The sequence below is a fragment of the Megascapheus bottae genome, chromosome 5 (assembly GCF_031878675.1).
Source record: "Megascapheus bottae isolate mThoBot1 chromosome 5, mThoBot2.hap1, whole genome shotgun sequence".
Classification (NCBI taxonomy): Eukaryota; Metazoa; Chordata; class Mammalia; order Rodentia; family Geomyidae; genus Megascapheus; species Megascapheus bottae.
Window position 1 is genome coordinate 36,178,419 of NC_143513.1, and position 20,528 is coordinate 36,198,946.

Sequence of the window (20,528 nt, forward strand, 5' to 3'; positions counted from 1 at the left end):
TGACATTAAAACACATATTTATTCCATACCACAAAGACAGCAAAATAATCTGTTTAAAAGTCTGTTGTGTTATTACTGTGATATTTAAGTCTTCTTTATTTTATCCATTGCTCACAGTGATACAAATCTGGTAAAGGTTATTCCATGAAACTTGTGAGTAAAAAAAAATAAGCTGAACATTACAAGAAGTAGCAAGTAGTTGTACTAAGACTGAAGTACTAAGACTGAATCTACTTGGTTGTTCTAGTTTACCCACATTAACAGTTAAGCCAATGGGCTTTCACTCAGTAATTTGGAAAGTTTTTATGCCATAAAGAAGATGATATAGACAATATTACTTAGAATTTAAATATGTTTTCCCCTTCATCTTAATGAGATAAAGGATGAACCAGTATAACAGTGATATTCACAGGACAATATGTTACAATATAGGAAGGGGTCAGGGAGGAAAGTGAGAGAAAAACATGGGAAGGGGTAACAATGTACAAGAAGGAATGTACTCCCTACCTTAAGAAGTGGCATGGCTCAAAGTGGTAGAATACTAGCTTTAAAACAAAGAATTAAATACGGAAGATGAGGGATTTTTCTATAGCCTCACAGAAGGAGAACATAAAGCAAAGATAAGAAAAAGAGTACACTGAATCCTAGCTTTAGTTAGACATGTGCCTCTGAAGAGAATAGATAATGAAATAAACATGGTCCTGCGATTGATTTTTGAGAAAGGTTGGTCAATGTGAGAAAGACAGAGGGTCAGATTTATTTAAGAAAGTAAGTATGAGAAACAAACATTTCTAATGATTGATTGATTACATGGCCTTGGTTGCTTTGCAAACTTATCTGAGATGAGATACACAATTAAGACTCAATAGGGGTAAAAGAGTAGAAGATTTACTTATCATAAGTTTGTTTAATACAGTTGTCATGGTGTTCAATTTAAGGTCTGACAACTGTTTGAAACATTGTCCCCTTTGTCCTACTACAAATATGCCCTCCTTGCCTGATTGTTTGTAGTACAGCCCACTTGTTTGTCTTCACTACAATAAAGCCTAATGGTCAACACAAGAGTCATGTAAATAAGGTCTTTGCTGTGTACTTCTTGCCTTTAATCTAGCCAACACACATGCCCTCAGGAGAGCATGACTGTTGACTGATTGCCATGGACCTCAATAAAAACATGGTTTTCTCAATCCTAATTGGTTGAGCAACATGATAGCACATTCAGACTTCTCATCTGTGCCACCTCAACTGGTCTGAAACCAAACCGAAAAGGACTAAGTTTCTTATAAGTTATTTATTTGGGTTGCACTTTTCTATTTGCATGTCGTTTGACGAACACATTCTAAACTGAACTCTAATATTTTAATGTTTATGGCTCTCCTAAGTGCAATGTTTCTAACTAGATACCCTTATCTAGACTTTATGGCCATTCTCTAGATAGAGACATTTACAAAATTAAAAAGAAACCAGACAATAGACAGCATAGCCCAAATGAGGCATTTTCCCAGTCATTTAGTGGGCACATGAGTACTAGGATTTTAATACATAAATTTGCCAAAATATGTAAATGCTGAAACCTATTTAACTGATTAATTTTTGATTAACTGATTAGTCAGGCAAGCCTGATAGATTTTTAATATATTTAAATACTTCTAGTGTTATAGGTGAGAATGTTTTTTGTAAAAACAAAAATATGTAATAATAGGGGTGGGAATGTGGCTTAGGTAGAGTGCTTGCCTCGCATGCATGAAGCCCTGGGTTCGATTCCTTAAGTACCATGATAAACAGATAAAGCAGGAAGTGGTGCTGTGGTTCAAGTGGCAGAGGATTATCATTGAGCAAAAGAAGCTCAGGAACAGTGCTGAGCCTCTGAGTTCAAGCCCAGGACTGGCAAAAATTAAAAAAAAAATTTAAAGTAATAAAAAAAAATTACCAAACATGGAAAGGGGTAACAGTATTCAAGAAGTAATGTACCTGATGACTGTAACTGCTACCCCTCTATATTCACCCAAAAATAAAATTTAAAAATAAAGAACAGCAATGAAAAGAATTGAGCTTGGAGATTACCTACATAAATCTAAGGAAGGATTCCCAGGCTGCATAACATACCCAAGTTTCCTACCTTTCATGTATATTCCCTGAAGAATGGGAATCTTGAATGGGATTGCAGAGATTTAATTTAGGCTCAAAAAAGATCTATCAGCTACCATGGACATACTTAGGAAAATAGCGGTGGTGGAAATAAACAGTACATGAATATGATTGTATGGGAGGTCAACTCTTGAATAAATCTTCTGGCCAATTGAGGCAATGAGAAATTAAGAAAAAAAAACATGAGAGGGTTAACAATATTTGAGAAGAAATGTACTTACTTCCTGATATATGTAACTGTAAGCCCTCTGTGCATCACACTTAGAATACAATTAATTCTTAAAAATGTAGTCTAAATTTAAAAAAATACCGACAACAAAACTAATCTTAGTTATTCCAATTGTTAAAGGTTTTAGTTGCATTGCCTTGTTTAATTTTCAGGCTCAAGTGTAGGAAGTAGGTACTATAGTTTTTATTGTTGTTGTTCTTGTTGTTGTTTTTTGTGGGTCAATGGGCTTGAACTCTGGACTTGGGTACTGTCCTTGAACTCTTCAGCTCAAGGCTATGGACCTACCCCTTGAGCAACAGTACCACTTCCTCTTTTCTAGTGATTAATAGGAGATAAGTGTCCCATGTTCTTTAGTGACCGGGCTGACTTTGAACCTTGATCCTCAGATCTGAGTCTCCTGAGTAGCTAGCCACCATACTTGGCTCTATACTTGTTGTTTTTACAATGAATCTTAAAAAATTAGAAATTTGATAAGAAATTTGATGTTGATAATTATGTAGAATAAGCTTAACCATGGCACTGTTATATTATAAAGTACTATGAGCGGCAGATGGTCATTAATACTGGTGATAATGTGGAGTAGGAAACGTAATATTAATGTAATATATATAATGATTAGCTTCTAGCTTTATCTTTTCCTCTGTAGATAATATGATTTCATTATATGATGTCAGCATAGTACAACAATAATTGAAAATTTTCAGGATAGCCCATTCTGCTGCTGCTCCTCTCTCTCTCTCTCTCTCTCTCTCTCTCTCTCTCTCTCTCTCTCTCTCTCTCTCTCTCTCTCTCTCTCTCTCTCTTCTCTCTCTCTCTTTCTTCTCTCTAAAAAAAGCATCTCATTTTTGTAACCTAGGCTACACTGGCACTGACTATTTAGCTCAGGATGGCTTGATCTTAAAAATCCATCACCCTGTTTTCCGAGAGCTGAGATCACAAACATTAACCATCAAGGTTGAATGGGATACTACTCTTTTTGTTTCTTTTCTTTTTTTGGTCAGTCGTGGGGCCGGGACTCTGTCCTGGGCCTGGGTTTCAGCTCAAGGCTACCACCTTACTCTGAGCCATAGCACCACTTCCGGTTTTCTTGTGGTTAATTGGAGATAAGAATCTATCTTTTGTACCCGGGCTGGCTTTGAACTGCGATCTGCAGATCTCAGCATCCTAAGAAGCTAGGATTACAGCCAGTGCGCCCTGCTAAATGAAAGTATTATTATTATTATTATTATTATTATTATTATTATTGCCAGTCCTGGGGCTTGAACTCAGGGCCTAAGCTCTATTCTTGGGCTTTTTCAAGTCTAGTGATCTACCACTTGATCCACCGCACCATTTCAGGCTTTTTCTATGTATGTGGTACCCAGGAATCGAACCCGAGTCTTCGTGCATGTCAGGCAAGCACTCTATCACTAGGGTAAACTCCTGGCCCAAAGATAATACCTCTTATCATGAGAAAGTCAATGATGAAGATATGTTAAAAATTATTGTCCATATATAAAAGCTTACAGACTCTCTGAACACATTTAGTTGTGAAAAATCTTTCAGATAATAGATTAATATAAGATTTAGGAACTCAAAATAAAAAAATCCCCAGATTGGTGGATTACGTGTTAAGACACACCAAAACAGCTGGGGTTGGGAAATAAGTTGTGGTGAATTAAGTCCATCTTACAGATCAGAACAGTCAACGATGAGAAGCATTGGCACAGGTGGGAAGGACAAGGTGGTGTCAAGAACTGTCAAAACAACTGTTCTCCAGATGATTGAGTTAAGGGGCATGAAGAGGTCACAGAGTTTTCTCACAAAGCCACATGCTCTATATCTCCATGGAGTTCCTTTTCCGTAGATGTAAGAGACCGAGAGATACATGTGCATAGTAGAGAAAAATACCCACAAAGCCTACAGCTTATTGTTTTTGAACATCATCACCACATAAGGAAGAAAAGTGGAAATTCTGGAATTCCAGTACATCGTCTGGCATTTGTTCAATTTCGCTGTGTAACTAGGCCAGATTTTCTTTTTTTTTTGGGGGGGGGGTTTACTTTCATTTGTCTTTGCTTAGCTACACATGGCCTTGGTGTAAGACTGGGCCAGCTTGAAAGGAGAATCTATTTTCTCCCAGTGTACCTTGCTTCACCCCTGGAAGATCATCAGGACAATGCTCTTGAGATGCCTCAGCAGTAGCTGGAAATTATCATTGCCAATTTCTTTTTAAATAGGTGCTGGGAGTGAGACAAGTAATCTCAGGTGTTGAGGGTAGCAAAATGTTCTGAAAAAGTCCAAGTTGTTCCTGGCTCTTCTTCATAGAGAAAGCATTCGGATTACCTGAAACCCAAACCAGCACCCTCTTATTCTCTTTGCTGTCTCCTCCCTTTCTATCCTTCCCTGTATGTCATCTCCCTCCCAGCGCTCCTTGCACTGTGATCCCTGAGCATTTTTAAAAGGTAGATTCGTATTTGATAAGTCTAGAGGTTCTGTATTTCTAAACAGTTCCCAAGAGGAGATGATCAGGTGGTGGTTCTGCAGGGCAAACTGCATGGGAAAGCTTTCCTTTCCGTATGTATTTGATGACTGAAAAGATAAAGACCAATTGTAGAGGAGGAGAAACAGAATTTATTTCATTTTACTATTCTCCCCACCCTTCACAACGTAACTAGAGTACTTTTTCTCTAAAATGATTACAGTCTTTCAATGGGATTGTTTGGGCAGATTGTTAAGAATATATGGTTCACTTTGCCTAAAATTGCCTATGTCTTGGAGTAATATTTGGAGATTCATTTTATAGTAATTATTTTCACTTGATTAATATGATTGTTTTGGCATTCCCATTTTATTTTTTTCCACCTTTATTTTTATTTTTTTATTGTAATTAGTAAAAGGGTTACATGATATTTGCCAGATAGAAGGTGCATTAATTCACATACATTGATACCCTTTCACATGTCTTGGTACCCATTACCCCCAACCCGTCGTGGTTTTCCCCCCTTCCCTATCAAATTTCAAATAACCAAATACAAATAAATTCAATATATCAGATAACAAAGTGAGGTACTATAACAATATGAGATAACCAAGGGATAGCAAAGGAGATGAGAGACAACATAGTACATTAAGGACAACAATCATTCATTATATGGCTTTTGTTTCAATATCCTGGAGGTCCTTTCAATTAGCTTCATACTATATGGCCTTATGTATCAAAATTTTGCTCTATTGCAGATCTCTGCTAGTAGAGCCCAAGGTTTCTACTGATTATGATGAATGAGGGAAACCATTGAGCCTAAGTTCATTTGAGTCTGGCTTACTTCACTTAATATGATTTTTTCTAAGTCTTTCCATTTCCTAACAAATGGGGCGATGTCATTCTTTCTGACAGCAGCATAGAATTCCATTGTGTACAAATACCACAACTTGTTGATCCACTCATCAACTGAGAGACAACCAGGTTGGTTCCATATCTTTGCTATGGTAAATGTGCTGCAATGAATATTGTTGTGCTAGTGGATTTAGTATGTCCTTGTTTCTGGATGGTTGGGTAAATGCCAAGTAGTGGAATTTCTGGGTCATAGGGGAGTTCTATGTTTAGCCTTTTGAGGCACTGCCACACTGCTTTCCATAGTGGTTGAATGAGTTTGCACTCCCACCAACAGTGTAGTAGTGATCCCTCCTGGCCACATCCCCTCCAGCATCTGTTATTATTCATTTTCCTGATCCTGGCCATTCTAACTGGAGTGAGGTGGAATCTTAGAATTGTTTTGATTTGCATTTCTTTTATGACCAGAGATGTTGAGCATTTCTTCATGTGTCTATAGGCCATTTTTGTTTCTTCTTCAGAGAAGACTCTCTTTAACTCGTTGGCCCATTTTTTAATGGGATGGTTGTTACTTTGGAGATTAGTTTTGGAGTGATTCAATTTTTTGAGTTGTTGATATATTTTAGATATGAAGCCTTTGTCCATTGTTTGGTTGGTGAAGATCTTCTCCCACTCTATAGGCTTCCTAATTAATTTACTAGCTATGTCCTTTGCCAAACAAAAGCTCCGCAGTTTAATGCAGTCCCACTTATCCAGCCTTTCTCTGATTTGTTGTGATTCTTGGTCCTTATTAAGAAAGTTTCGACCTGTGCCAAGGAGGCCTAGTGTATCTCCTATTCCTTCTTGTAAAGTTTTCAGTGTGTCAGCTTTTACCTCCAGGTCTTTGATCCATTTGGAGTTAATTCTAGTGCAAGGTGACAAAGAAGGATCCAACTTTAGTTTTCTGCAGGTGCTTAACCAGTTCTGCCAGCACAACTTGTTGAAGAGGCTGTCTTTCTTTCATTCTATTGTTTTGGCTCCCTTGTCAAAGATTAGGTGGCCATAGGTCTGTGGTTTAGTATTTGGGTCCTCAGTTCTATTCCATTGGCCTTCAGGCCTGTTCTTGTGCCAGTACCAAGCTGTTTTGAGAATTATAGCTCTGTAATAGAGTCTAAAGTTTGGAATTGAAATTCTAGAAAAAAGGACATACTAAATCCACTAGCACAATAATGTTCATTGCAGCACTATTTATCATAGCAAAGATATGGAACCAACCCAGATGCCCCTCAGTTGATGAGTGGATCAACAAGATGTGGTATTTATACACAATGGAATTCTATGCTGCTGTTAGAAAGAACAACACTGCCCCATTTGTAAAGAAATGGAAGGACTTAGAAAAAATCATATTAAGTAAAGTAAGCTAAACTCAAAGAAACATAGGCTCAATGGTTTCTCATTTGTCATAATCAATCAGCAGGAATCTTGGGCTCTCCTAGAAGAGATTTACAATAGAACAAAACCTAGATACATAAGGCCATATAGTATGATGCTAAATGAAAGGACCTCCAGTATACAGAAACAAAAGCCATAGAATGAGTGATTGTTGCCCTTAATGTACTTTGTTATTCTCATTTCTTTTGCTGTCCCTTGGTTACCTCATATTGTTACAGTATTTCACCTTGTTATCTGATATATTGTATATATGCGTATTTGGTTATTTGAAATCCAAGAGGGAAGGGGGAAAACAAGATGAGGGATGGGGATGGGAAATGGGGACCAAGACATGAGAAAGAGTATCAATGTTTGTGAAGTAATGCACCTTCTATCTGGTGAATATAATGTAACCCTTCTATTAATTACAATAAAAAATATATGGGGAAAAAAGGTTCAGCAACATAGGTGAAACTTACAAATAAAACATTTTTTTCCTGAAAAAAAATCTTCTATAACTTTGTATCTATATTAAGGCTTCTATTTCATTTATTTTTATCTCCTAGATTAATTTATATTTTTCCCTAAACATTAGATCATAAGCCTGATTGAAAATAATGTATTCTCTCCTTTATATTTGTAGCAAATTACTTTTAAAAATAGATGTTTAAGGAGTGAGAAGTAATGCACCTACTACCTGATGAATGTAACTGTAACTCCTCTCTATATTATCCCAACAACAAAATAAAGAATAGATGTTGAATTACAAGTGGAATATAAATATTGACTCCATCCAAAGTGTTTTTGAGCAAAAATAAAACATGTATGCCTTTTCATTTGAAAATGAGAAAACTGAGAGTTGATGTGTGCATTGGTAACTGATATATACAAAACTGTGCAATCATTGTGACTCATTCCATTTGGAAGAAAGATCAAGAATCATATCTCAAAATAAAAACCTGTGGAATGAGAAGCTCCAGAAAGTCTTTGAAAAACTCCAACATTTTCCATGGAAACACAGAAAGTAAAGCTTATGCATGGGCAGTATGCAAACGCCTGTACTTGTGTGGGGGGGGGCGGTACATGCATGTGTGTGAATAAGTGTGTTTCCATGTACACATGCATGTGTACACACACAACAAGCTCATGCCTCCTCAAGAAAATTTTGTACTAGGCCTTAATTCTCACCTTTTCCTACTCTTTAGGCTGTACACAGTAGGAAATGAAGGTTAAAGTTTTTTTATGTCTTAAAACTTCACTTATGGACAAATAGAGGAATGAGGATATTGTAAGGCAAAGTGTGAACAGTTAAAAAAAATCAAACAAGATGACTGGGAGGGGTGAGGGAGGGAAATGGGTTCAAAACCATGAGAGGGGTTATTAATGTATGAGCAGGAATGCAACTACTGCTTGGTGAATATAATTGTAACCCCTCTATACATTACAATAATAATAAAAGAAATAGCATTTGATGATTCACAATACAGTCTCTAGAGCAAAAAAAGAAATCAAGTGGCTGAAAACTAGGAATATTGAACAAAAGTAATATTTAACTGTAATACTCCCCAACATTTGCATGTGAATACAGACAACTTCAAAAGGAAAGCCCAGAATGGTACAATTTTAAAATGAAAAAATCAAAATGAGATTTACACTTTTTTATCTTTTATTTAACTGTAGACCTTTCAGAAATCAACCTGTATACACATTTTCTATTTGCATTGTATCATACACTGTAAAACCTTGCATTTCAACATGGCTTAAGGGGTTAGATATTGTCTCATTTATTATAGCAGATAACCAGAAATATTAAAAGGTCAAGCCCTCTGATCCAAAGAATTGATTTAATAGAATAGCTGATGGTTTTGCAAGAACATGAACGCATCATCTTGGGAATACATGATTATTTTAGAATAAACTTAAGCTTTGAATGATCTGCAAAGGCCCATGTGCTTCATTCGTTGGGCAGCATAAGCAGGACACACTAGGAAAATGGAGAACACGAGACTGCTTAAAAACAAGATTGTTCATTCTCTGTCATCATTTGTAAGTACTTACAAAGTCATGGATCCATGAAGCTTGTTTTGCTTCTCCAATACCAATTACATAGGGATGCACGCACATTTCTTTACTATGATAAGCAAATATTGTCTTAGCTAGTGAATAGATAACCATATCTTAAGTTGAATCGCTTCTGCAAATTCATCTTCAGACATTGTATTCAGATTACCTTCCAACATGCATTTAAGTATCAGATACCACCTAAATGTCAGAAGGAGAAAAATTAAGCTAATTCTAGCAGTCTGGAAGAAAGATGTTGTCAAAGGTCATCAACAAGTCTGACAAAACTGCTCATTAACAGTGTCTGTCAGCACCTCCATTTGGAAGTAATTTGGATATTTGCAGTGACCCCATCCATTCTGATTGGTTGGGTAGCGACCTTGAGCAGGGTGAAACCTGTTCAGTGTAACTCATCCAAGGCACTGTAGGTAGAATTCCGCCTGACAGATGGTGCTGGGTCAGCAAAGAGAAACTTGTCTATCACTGCTATTGAAGACAAAACTACTCAACAGTATAATTCAAATGGCACTGGGGCTGTGGTTTGGATGTGTCACAAAAGAATCCTTAAGAGAATCATTTATTTTTGAAGAAATATTATAGTCTGTGACCTTCTAGTATGAGAAACTCATGAATATATGGAAAATGAATATAGTTTTGAAGTTTGGCTACAGAAAAGATATCATGAGAATCAATGTCTGCAAAAAAAATGCCTAAGTAGGGTCTGGGTTAAGTTCCTGATCAAAAACTTATTTCTCTGGAACTTTTGTTCATTCTTAACCAACTGGCTCAATACTCTAATGGGATGGTCACCTTCTTTCTCATCATAATATCCCTGTAACTCCTCTCACCTAACACAAAGTCAGTGGAGTGAAGACTTTTGAAGCTGTACTTACTAGGAATATAAAACAGTTATCTCCTTCTGATAATAATTAACCTGGATTCTCTCTTGCAATTTCAGAAATAGTTTTTTATATGAAAATAGAGTGGCCGGGAACATGACCTACTGGTCACAGTGCTTGCCTAGCATGCAGGCAGACCCGGGTTCAATTCCTTGGTATCATAGACATTAAAAAAAAGGCCAGAAGTGGTGCTGTGGTTCAAGTAGCAGAGCTCTAGCCTTGAGAAAGCCCAACTGCTCAGGTACTAAGTTCAAGCCCCAGGACTGGCAAAGAAAAGAAAATAGAGATGGATGGGCAATTCCTATTGTAGCAAATGTTTTACTGGATGAGCCATGTTGAAAATCCTTCTGCTTTTAGTTTTCTAATAGTGTCTTGTGCATTTTTCTGAATTGGCTTCATACCAGAATCTCCTTACCTCTGCTTCCCAAATAGCTAGCACCACTGGTGTACACAATTACTCCTGGCTTGTTTTTGAGGAAAAGTATTGTTCATTTTTGCCTAGGATGGTTTAGAACTATGTAATTCTCCTTTCTTTTTTCTGGCCTCAGAGTATCTGGGATCACATACTTGTAGCACCATGCCTCGAACAGTGATTTAATTCTAGGAATTGAGTTTCAGTAATTTAACAAAAATAAGTGGCATTAATTGACTAAGGATCTAATGAAAGGTGTATAGGGTCTAGTAGTTGTGTATGTGTGAAATGATTAATCAGTTTTAAAACACACATAATGCTCATCTGCTCACATAATAACCTCTACTTTTTTTTTGACTGGCTAAACTCAGAAGCTCTCCTAAATAATTATCTTTAGCTTCTTTGCAGTGTTTTTATACTGAATAGAGGAGTAAACAAAAAGGAGGAAAAGGACAAAGTGGAGGAAAAGATAAAAGGAAAATGAGAGAAAGAGGAAAGAAAGAAATAAATCTGTTCTTAAAAAATTCACCAATGAAATAACAAGCAATGTTTTGTTGCCTTCTAAAAGTACTTGAAATTGAAAGATAACTTGATTTCTCGGTTTGCTGAGCATTATTTTCCATATTTAGCATTTAGATGTGTCTCATTGAGAATTAGAAAAAGACTAAAGATTTTAATAAGAACCACTTAACCGGTGCTTAGTAACTAAATATAAAATTCTCTTCTATTTTTTTTCTATAGAAAATGGGAATGTCTGCAAAGCAAATTACCCCCCATCCATCCATACACTGACATGCAGACATGTCTGATTTGATTTTTCCATTTGCTTTATTTGAATCCTCAATGGATAGCATTATCCAAATGGCTTTTAGTATAATGCATGACTTTCACTGAAACACTTTACCTAACTGAATTTGAGATACTTTCCACATGAGTAGAGCAGCTTTTATAGAAATTACTTCATCCAATCTCATTCAGCTATATTGACACCCCCTATCTTAATGCGTATACTCTCATGATCTGAAGAGATTGCATTAAGTAATTAGGAGACTGACTACATATTATCATTTACTATAACTAAATCTGTAGCTCAATCAATATCCACCTGAAAATGCAGGATTAGGACACAACCTGCTGAGTCAATAGATAAATTGGTAGAAACAAGAGAATGTTCATTTATCACAAAATCATACAATTTTCAATTCCATTTTAATTAGTCATGAAACAAAACAAAACTCAGCTACACACCTGTGGCTCATGCCAATAATCCTAGCTACTTAAGAGGCTGAGATTTAAGGATATCAGTTCAAAGCCAGACTGTGCAAGAAAGTCTGTGAGGCTATTATTCTCCAAGTAACTACCAAAATGTGAAAAGTGGAAGTGTAGTTTAAATGGTAGAGCATTGGCCTAGAATGAAAAACTAAGGCTCAGAGCCTATGCCCTTAGTTCAAATAGAAAGAAAATATCAACAACAAAAAGAAGAGAAAAAACATAGCATAAGCCACATTGCTAAGTCATTTTGATAGAAGATTGTCTTCCTTCCCTTGAAAATGGATTGAGATTGAACAAGAGATGAAAGCAAATCGCTTCTGTGTAGGATAAGGAAATATATTCATCATACCTGACTTTCTAAGGCATAATTTATCTTCGAAAGAGAGGTGGAATTCTAGAATTGTTGCAAGCTCTCTTATTTTCTTCAGGCTAAGAGAACTCATCATTTTTGAAGTGCTATCACCACTATAAACATAAATTGTTTTATTTGAATTTTTATGGTTTCATTGGTGAAAGGCTATGCAGCTGTTGTTTGTGTAAGTGTCATTTGTTGGGTTAAAAGTTCGTTCTACACATCCAGTATATGATCATTGCTCAGGAATCAGATGACCACGCCACAGTTACATTCTCTTTGGATCATATAATTTGTTTTGGATCATCTTCCATCCAGATGCTAAAATCTGGTGTATTTGTTAAGAGTTTGGCTTAAACTCTCATTTTACTCTAGAGTTCAACTAAAACAGACAAGTTGAATGGGACCCATCCCAACACATATGTCTTCCTGAAGCTCAAAATGATTTAGGGCTTCAGTGTCAGGAAGTGACCACGAGGTGCACTTGTACTTCTAGGCAGTTAACCTCCCAAAGTGTTTCTACCCAACAAGAAAAACTTAGGTGAATATTTCCCAGATGCCATTTTCACACAAAGGTCTTTTACAAAAGAAGAAAAGAGGACTTTGTAACACATTCCAAAGAGCAGCTCACTCTTAAGATTTTCTTTGAGGGGAGGTGGAGAGAGGGTGATGGGGCCGCATTAGTTTCTGAGAAATACATTCAGAGGCCTGTTCAAACTCTGCAGGGTGCTTTCGAAATGTTCCTGGAATGTAAACATCCTTTAGTTGCCCAGCTTGCCACCTGGCTTACAGGATGATCTGTCTTAGAATTTTCACTGAATTGGAGCTCTTAGAGAACACTGAGATGAGATTGGCACCTTAGCCGAAAGAAAAAATGGCACTAAGTAAAGCCACGCTCTCACATGAACTTGAGTTTCCAGAGTTTTACAGTCTCTCCCTCTCCACAGAGCATCCAGCATCGATGGGCTTGAACAGTAATGTCCGATACTCATCTCCTGTTCTTTGTGTTGCTTTTGTACTAGCTTATCTTCTCTCTTGTCTATTTCATTTTCTTTTTTCTCCCAAAATTTCTTCTGGCTCTTTTACATTTTTGTTTGCTTTGCTTTTTTCCCCCCTAACCATCCTCTAATTCTAAGACTTAATTGCAGTGCCCAAAAGGATAGCCTGGTTGGAGGAAAATGGTTTTACATGGTATCTCTGTAAGTTTCAATTGAAATGGTTTCTTGTCTGTACAACTTAACTGATAAGAAATATATTATCTTCTAGTGTTTTAGGTTTTATTGATAATTCTTTATTTCTATATATTTATGCGCAATTGGTGACATCCAAGTACTTAGAAATGTTTATACCATCTAGTGTGATGTTAGAGTATCTGAGATTTCTTTACTCATTCTCTTTCTGTTACTTCTTTTTCCTCCCTCCCTCTCTTTCTTTTCTTCTTTCCCTATCTTTTTTTTTTGCCAGTCCTGGCTTGAGCTCATGGCCTGAGCACTATCCTTAACTTTCTTAAGGCTAGAGCTCTATGACTTGAGCCATGGCATCACTTCCAGCTTTTTTTCTATGTATATGGTACCGAGGAATCAAACCCACTCTTCATGCATGCTAGGCAAGCACTCTACCACTAGGCCAAACTCCCAGACCCTTTCCCTCTCTTTTGTTCTCTCTCATTTTCTTTCTTTTCTTTCTCCCCTCTCTCCTATTTTCCTTCCTTTACTCTGTTTCTCTGTGTCTCTGTTTGTATGTGTGTCTTTGAATCTCTCTTAACTCAGGGCCTGCACATGGTAATCTGAACTACAAACCTGTCTATTTGTCTTGTACAGCAGTGCGTGTAGCTAACTGAGAGATGCTGATTATACTTAATTAGGAGATAAAATTAAAAACTAAAACCACTTGGAAAACACAGACTGACCTATGTACCCTGAAAGAAACAGCATTTTAATTCCTCATAATATAGTGACATCAACTATGGCAGTTATTTAACTGGTTTTCAAAAGCTGTTAATTGTGAGGATTTAATTTTCCCTTTCAATGAACACTTGATTCAAGGGTCATGTTCGTATTTTGCCTCAACCACAGTTGTGCACACATAGATGTGTATATCTATGGACAGAGGCTCACATACAAGGCACACACACAACTGAAGTAAAATATATAAAAGAAATAAGATGCATATTTAAATCTCAAATGATTATTTGCTTAATCTTAAGTTTAATGTATCAAAACATTGTGGTGGTCACAATCAAATGAAAGCTGAAGATACGATGTTGGCCTCCATGTACTTTAATTTTAATTTATTGACAGTAACAGAGTCCATAAATTAAGAAAATGAGATTAGACCAAGAGAAAAAAAAGACCTCACGAGAGAGTAGCAAAAACACCCACAGTAAAACACAGATGGGAAAATATGTGACACAAAAATGCAAATTTGACAGAAGTCCTGGTGGCCAAAATGAGACCAGTAGATCAGTGGGAAGGGGGTACAGGGTACATTGCCATAAGATCTATAAGTTCCTGTGATGGAATAACATAAAAAGGGAGCAAAATGAACACAAATAAACAATCACCGCTACTGACTAATATGGCTCATGAGAATGTGAAAGGTCAACCATAGCGAATTGCATGACACAGTATATTTTATGCAACTACTGAAAAATCGAGAAGTAAAACTGTTGTAGAGAAAATGAATCCAACTATGGCAAGAAAAATTAGAGGCAATTTATTTTGTGCTCAGGGTGTTTTCTCCTTCCTTCAGATCATGGTGTACCTTAGCCCCTGAAAAGATTTGGATAGTTTGATTACAAATTATATTGCCTTGGATCAGTTGGCCTTGACATTTCAATTTCTGGTGCCTGAACTCTGTGAGAGAATCCTGAAGTTGTATCAGAAGAAAAAAAGTGATGGATTGTAGTAAGAGAAGGGAAACTTTGTTTAGAAACAGTAGAAAGAGAAGCATTTATCTAATCCCTTCTGAAGGGATGATCCATATCTAGAAACTGATGATAGAAGTTTTAGACAGTCAGAGACCTGGGATGCAATAAGAAAATGCTTCTTTTGAGAGTCATCCAGGCTTGGAAAAGGATACCATTACTTGAGACCCTACCTAGTTAGTGCTCTGATTGTTCCACAGACACCTGGATGAGGAAGGATAGTCTAGCATCCTCAAAATTGTTGCTGAACGTATTTTTAAGGTAGATAATGTTATTGTTGCAATATCAAGATAGGTTGAAATTCAGGTCTATGACTCTTACACTTTGAGTCAACAGCCTTCAATCTCTTACTCCATTATTTCCGAATTAGAGACTAACTTCTTACCTGATTCTAATTCAGGGCCTGCAGTCCTTGACAGATCTGCTCTGTCTGAAATCCTGGTACATAGTAAATGAGTAATTTCCAAGATAACAAGATGAAAAATGTCTTCTAATTTAGACTTCAGACTTTACAAACCAGCAGAATTTCAACAAAACAAACTGTACTAAGGAGTCCTGTAAAAACAACAATGTTGACAGTCTGGAAAGTTTACTTTCAAACAAAGTGTAGCAGTCTGAAACATTATTTTTCAGTCCTAGCTTTTTAAAATTACGGTGCTCCCCAAAGTTGTCAAAGGAAACTTGGAGTTACTTGAAGTTAAAAGAGAAAATCTTGTAGTTAAAGATATCTCAACAGTCTTCTTTCAACTGATGGAAGGTATTAAAGAAGAGATTTCCATAAGTGTGTAAAATTATTTAAAACCACCTTTAAATTTGAGAGCATACTGCTACGTATACATGCCTTTGTTGGATTATAAATTACACACTCGTGTAGCATAAATTTGTACTGCAATAAGCAAGATACAAATTTTAATAAATTCAATAATGTAATAATAAATTCAAATAAAACAATTACATAGTAATTAATTTAATTTTAAGTTTATAGTACATTCAGTTATATAACAATCACTAAAAAATCTAATTCATTTTTGTCATGCAACCCCTCAAGAGAAACCTTGCATTCAGATCTATCACACCATAAATAGTCCACCTCTTTCATCACCAGGCTGTTACTAATATATATTGTCTCTCTTGATTTCCCAGTGTGAACATTTCTCATAAATGGGATGACACATTAGATGATGATTTGTGACTTGTTTCTTTTACTTAGTATAATGATGATCTTTTAATGTTCATCTATGTAGCAATACATATATTTCATTCACATAGGGTGTTTTTCAACTATAGTATATCAATTGGTGGATATTTGTGGATCGTTGGTCTTTAGTTATTATGAATTATGTATATATATATATATATATATGTATAGACTACATTTCCTTACAATAATTTGAAACAATTTCATTTTTTGAACATTCTTATTTATTACCTTTAAGGTAATAAATACCTTTATAAAGGAGTTGCCAGTCACCAAATCAGTTGATGACTACAGTGCATCTTGATGGATATCATCCTATTCAACCTTCTCATCCACCTCTCCCAACCTACCCCTTCTCTCACTGTTCTTAATTTGTAAATTATTGTCATGCCACCCTGAATGTGCTCAATCTCGTTAGGATTTTGTACTTAAAACTCATTACAAGTTCATGTCATGTTAACTCAGCAAATTGTATTTCCTAAGAATGTTTGAAATTATTAGTAATCTATTTATATTTTTGGGTGCTGTTTTTGCAGCTTGAACTCAGAGCCTAGATGTTGTCCCTGCATTTGTGTGCTGTAGACTAGCACTGTACCTTGTGGACCATGTTGTCTATCATTTTGGCCTTTTAGTGTGTAATTAAGGCCTTTATGGACTTTTCTGCTCAGGATGTCTTTCCTTTTTTCATACATTTTTTATTGTAATTAATAGAAGGGTTATATGATATTCACCAGATAGAAGGTGCATTACTTCACATACATTGATACCCTTTCTCATGTCTTGGTCCACATTTCCCTTCCCCCACTCCCACCCCTCTTGTATTCTCCCCTTCCCTATCCGATTTCAAATAACCAAATAAGCATATTTCCAATATATCAGATAACAAGATAAAATACTGTAACAATATGAGATAACCAAGGGATAGCAAAAGAGATGAGAGATAACATAGTACATTAAGGAAAACAATCACTCATTATATGGCTTTTGTTTCTATATCTAGAGGTCCTTTCATTTAGCTCATTCTATATGGCCTTATGTATTTGATTTTGTTCTGTTGTAAATCTCTGCTAGGAGAGCCCAAGGTTTCTACTGATTATGACAAATGAGGGAAACCATTGAGCTTATGTTCCTTTGAGTCTGGCTTACTTCACTCAATATGATTTCAGGATGTCCTTCAAATCACGATAACTAAGACTTCAGCCTCCTGAGTATGTAGGATTACAAGCATGAACCACCAGCACTCTGGTTGAAATTATTTTTATCAGTTATATATTTTATCAATTACATAAATACTTTGCATATAAAAATATGAATAAGTATTTGATGCAGTTATAAATCTGTCCTATATCTGACAAAATCATTATTACATTTTAATGATTTAATCATTATATTACTTTCATCATTACATTAAATATTATATTGCTTTTTAATTATTATTTTAATGTAGCTTATAGTTCTTACCTTCCTATCAGTCAGCTTTCTGAACAGTGAAGCATGCATGCTCAGTGATTGCTTTACCTGAGAGTTTTTTTAATTTGGAAAGCAAAGACTACAGGGCTTCAAGGAATTGTCAGTGCCCTTGTCAGCTTGAAACAATAGATGATGTCAAAGGGCATGCTCTTAAATACCACTACTGCTCAGACTGAGTCATGTCATTACTCAGATTCCAGATCGTGAATCAGTAACTCTACATGTCCAGAAAGAAAACTGACCCTGAAACCTAGAAAATGAGCTAAGCAGAATGTTGTCACACTAATCTGGGATGTTAATATGATAGCCATAAGAATGATGCGACATCCTTATTTCTAAGAATTCAAAGCCATTCCTCATATAGATAAGAGAAGTCAATACTTTCTTACAAGACACAATAGAGTACTCAGACATGGTCCCAGATGATTTGCTCATTTTTTTTTTGTATCCCAGCTTTCACTCTCCTAACACAGAAAGAACAACGGGATCTTTCCCTTATTAAAAAAAATAACCAAAGGGATCTTTTATGGCTTAAAAGATGAATTATTCTTGATTATGTTACTGGAAAGACAGAGTTCTCCATGATCTCCTCTGTGCTTTCAACATACCTTGAGGTTTCAGTTAATTCCACAAAAACAGAAATTCTGGCTACTAGGTGAGCAAAATTGGCTTTTATTTTTTTAATTTTGTAAAGGAAATTACTCTTTTTTTTCACTCCTGACTTCCCTTCCCCCAAAGTTGTGTGCTACATTTCCAACATAGTGTCTAGTGAGTATCACTACTGAATTAGCTTACATTTTGTCCCACAGTTTCCATGTTTCCCCTTTCTGTCCCATAATCAGAAAACCTTGCACACAAGCGAAGAGGTACAAAAAGTCAAAAACGATGACAAAAGAGAAAATAAAAAAGAAGAAAAGAACTTCAAATTGTGCAATAGAAAGGCTTCTTGCTTCCATTTCTTGGAGTTCATTTCGATAAGAATCGTTTTATAAGATCATATGCACATAAGTATTGAGCCCTTGTGATCCTCTCCCAAGATTATCGTCCTTTGGTCTCACTATTAACTTGTTTGTTTTAAGTGTGATTTATACAGGCTCGTATATGTATCATGTTAACCAGCTGAAGTACAAAATAGGGTGAAGATTATAAACTTTATTTTCAGTCTGGATAGAACAAAATGAAAGTTGTAATTGTAGAGTGAATGCAGCCAATGTATCTGTGTGAAAATGGAGTGAAGTAACTTGAGGGTTATGAGTGGGGTTGGGTGAGACAGGGAAGAATAATTAAAGGGATGACATGCATAAACAGACACATTGAATTAGATAGCCTCTGTTCACCTACTTAAGATAATAATATTATTATAAGAAAGGATCTGATGTTAGTGTATATGCTAAAGAAACACTAGTCTAGTTCAGCCAATCAAGTTCCGGTTTTTTCATTGAGTGCAAAAGAGCTCCCGTGGCCAATGCAGGGGCTAGGTCTCCTGTCGACTGGAGCTAGAGCACATCAAAATGGTTAGCAATTTCATACTTCGTGATAGGCATAACTCCTTTGAGACTATCCATAGTGATCTCTTCACAGTTCAATTCTTTCTAACCGCATACTTACCCCCCTAAAAATCCCCCACCCCCCCAACACACACACACACACACACACACACACACACACACACACACACACACACACACACACACACACATCAAGCTCCAGCAGGAAATGAAGCCAACAGACTGGAGTTCTTTACTAATGGCTAAAGAATCCTACAATAAACCAACCTGTTTAATTTTGTGTACTCTATCCTGCCTTGCTGAGAATTAAACTCATGACCCAATGCTCTCTTTAAAAAAAATTCCTGCTTCGAGTAAATACCATTAACTGCCTTCAATATAATATTTCAAGGGCAAGTGTAGGAGAATGTTGCTATTTGATAATGTAAACTTCAGTTACGTCCAAAGTAAAATAGGCCTTGCCAAGTTAGAAACTTTCATTGCTTTAAAATTCTTTTTGCTTCACTTTTTAATCTCATAAGAAGATAAAACTTTTTGAGTTCCATTTACTAGTAGTACTCTCATTGAGTGATATTTTAAATAAAGGAAATGGAGTGTTTCATAGCAACATAATGAGATATATACATGAGGAATTAAATCCTGGCTGTGTGCAGAAGCCTTGGGATTTAGGATTTGGTCAAATGTCATGCTGGATACTCTCATACCCACTGTATTGCTCAGTGCAGAGAAACTGAAAGCCTTCTTAGTCCAATACAGATGTTAATCCCCACTGGCAATAAGAGATGTCCAGGAATTTTGGGAATGACTCCTAATTCTCCAGGTTCCTCAGCCAAATGCAAAACCACTGAGGACTGGTGACTCACAATGCTGAAGAGGTTGGCAGGATCATGTGTGAGTTGAGGGAGAGGAGGTTTAAGTTGGGTGTGCCTGATAGAGAGGTGTATGAGTGCTGAAGATGCAACAGGGGAACTGAACAGAGAGCCAAAGAATGCCCCAGGGACTCTGAGCCTCCAGGCTGAGTCAATTATGCACACAAGGAGAGGACAGTTAGGTCAGGGAAAATTCAATTGTAAAAAAGAACTGCTATGTAATAATAAATATGTTTATAATATACATGACAGCAGCATCTATCACACTTTCAGTATTTGGAAAAGCTTGTGATTAGCATGAAAACTATAGCTCTGTACAGGAATCATCACTGTTAGCATCAGGTGGCTGGTATATTTCTCACAATACTTCCCATATCATTCATTGCCTAATTGATTAGGCAAACAATTTGAAAACTCCATCATTCGAGCTTGGAGCAGTGGCTCATGCCTGTACTCCTAGC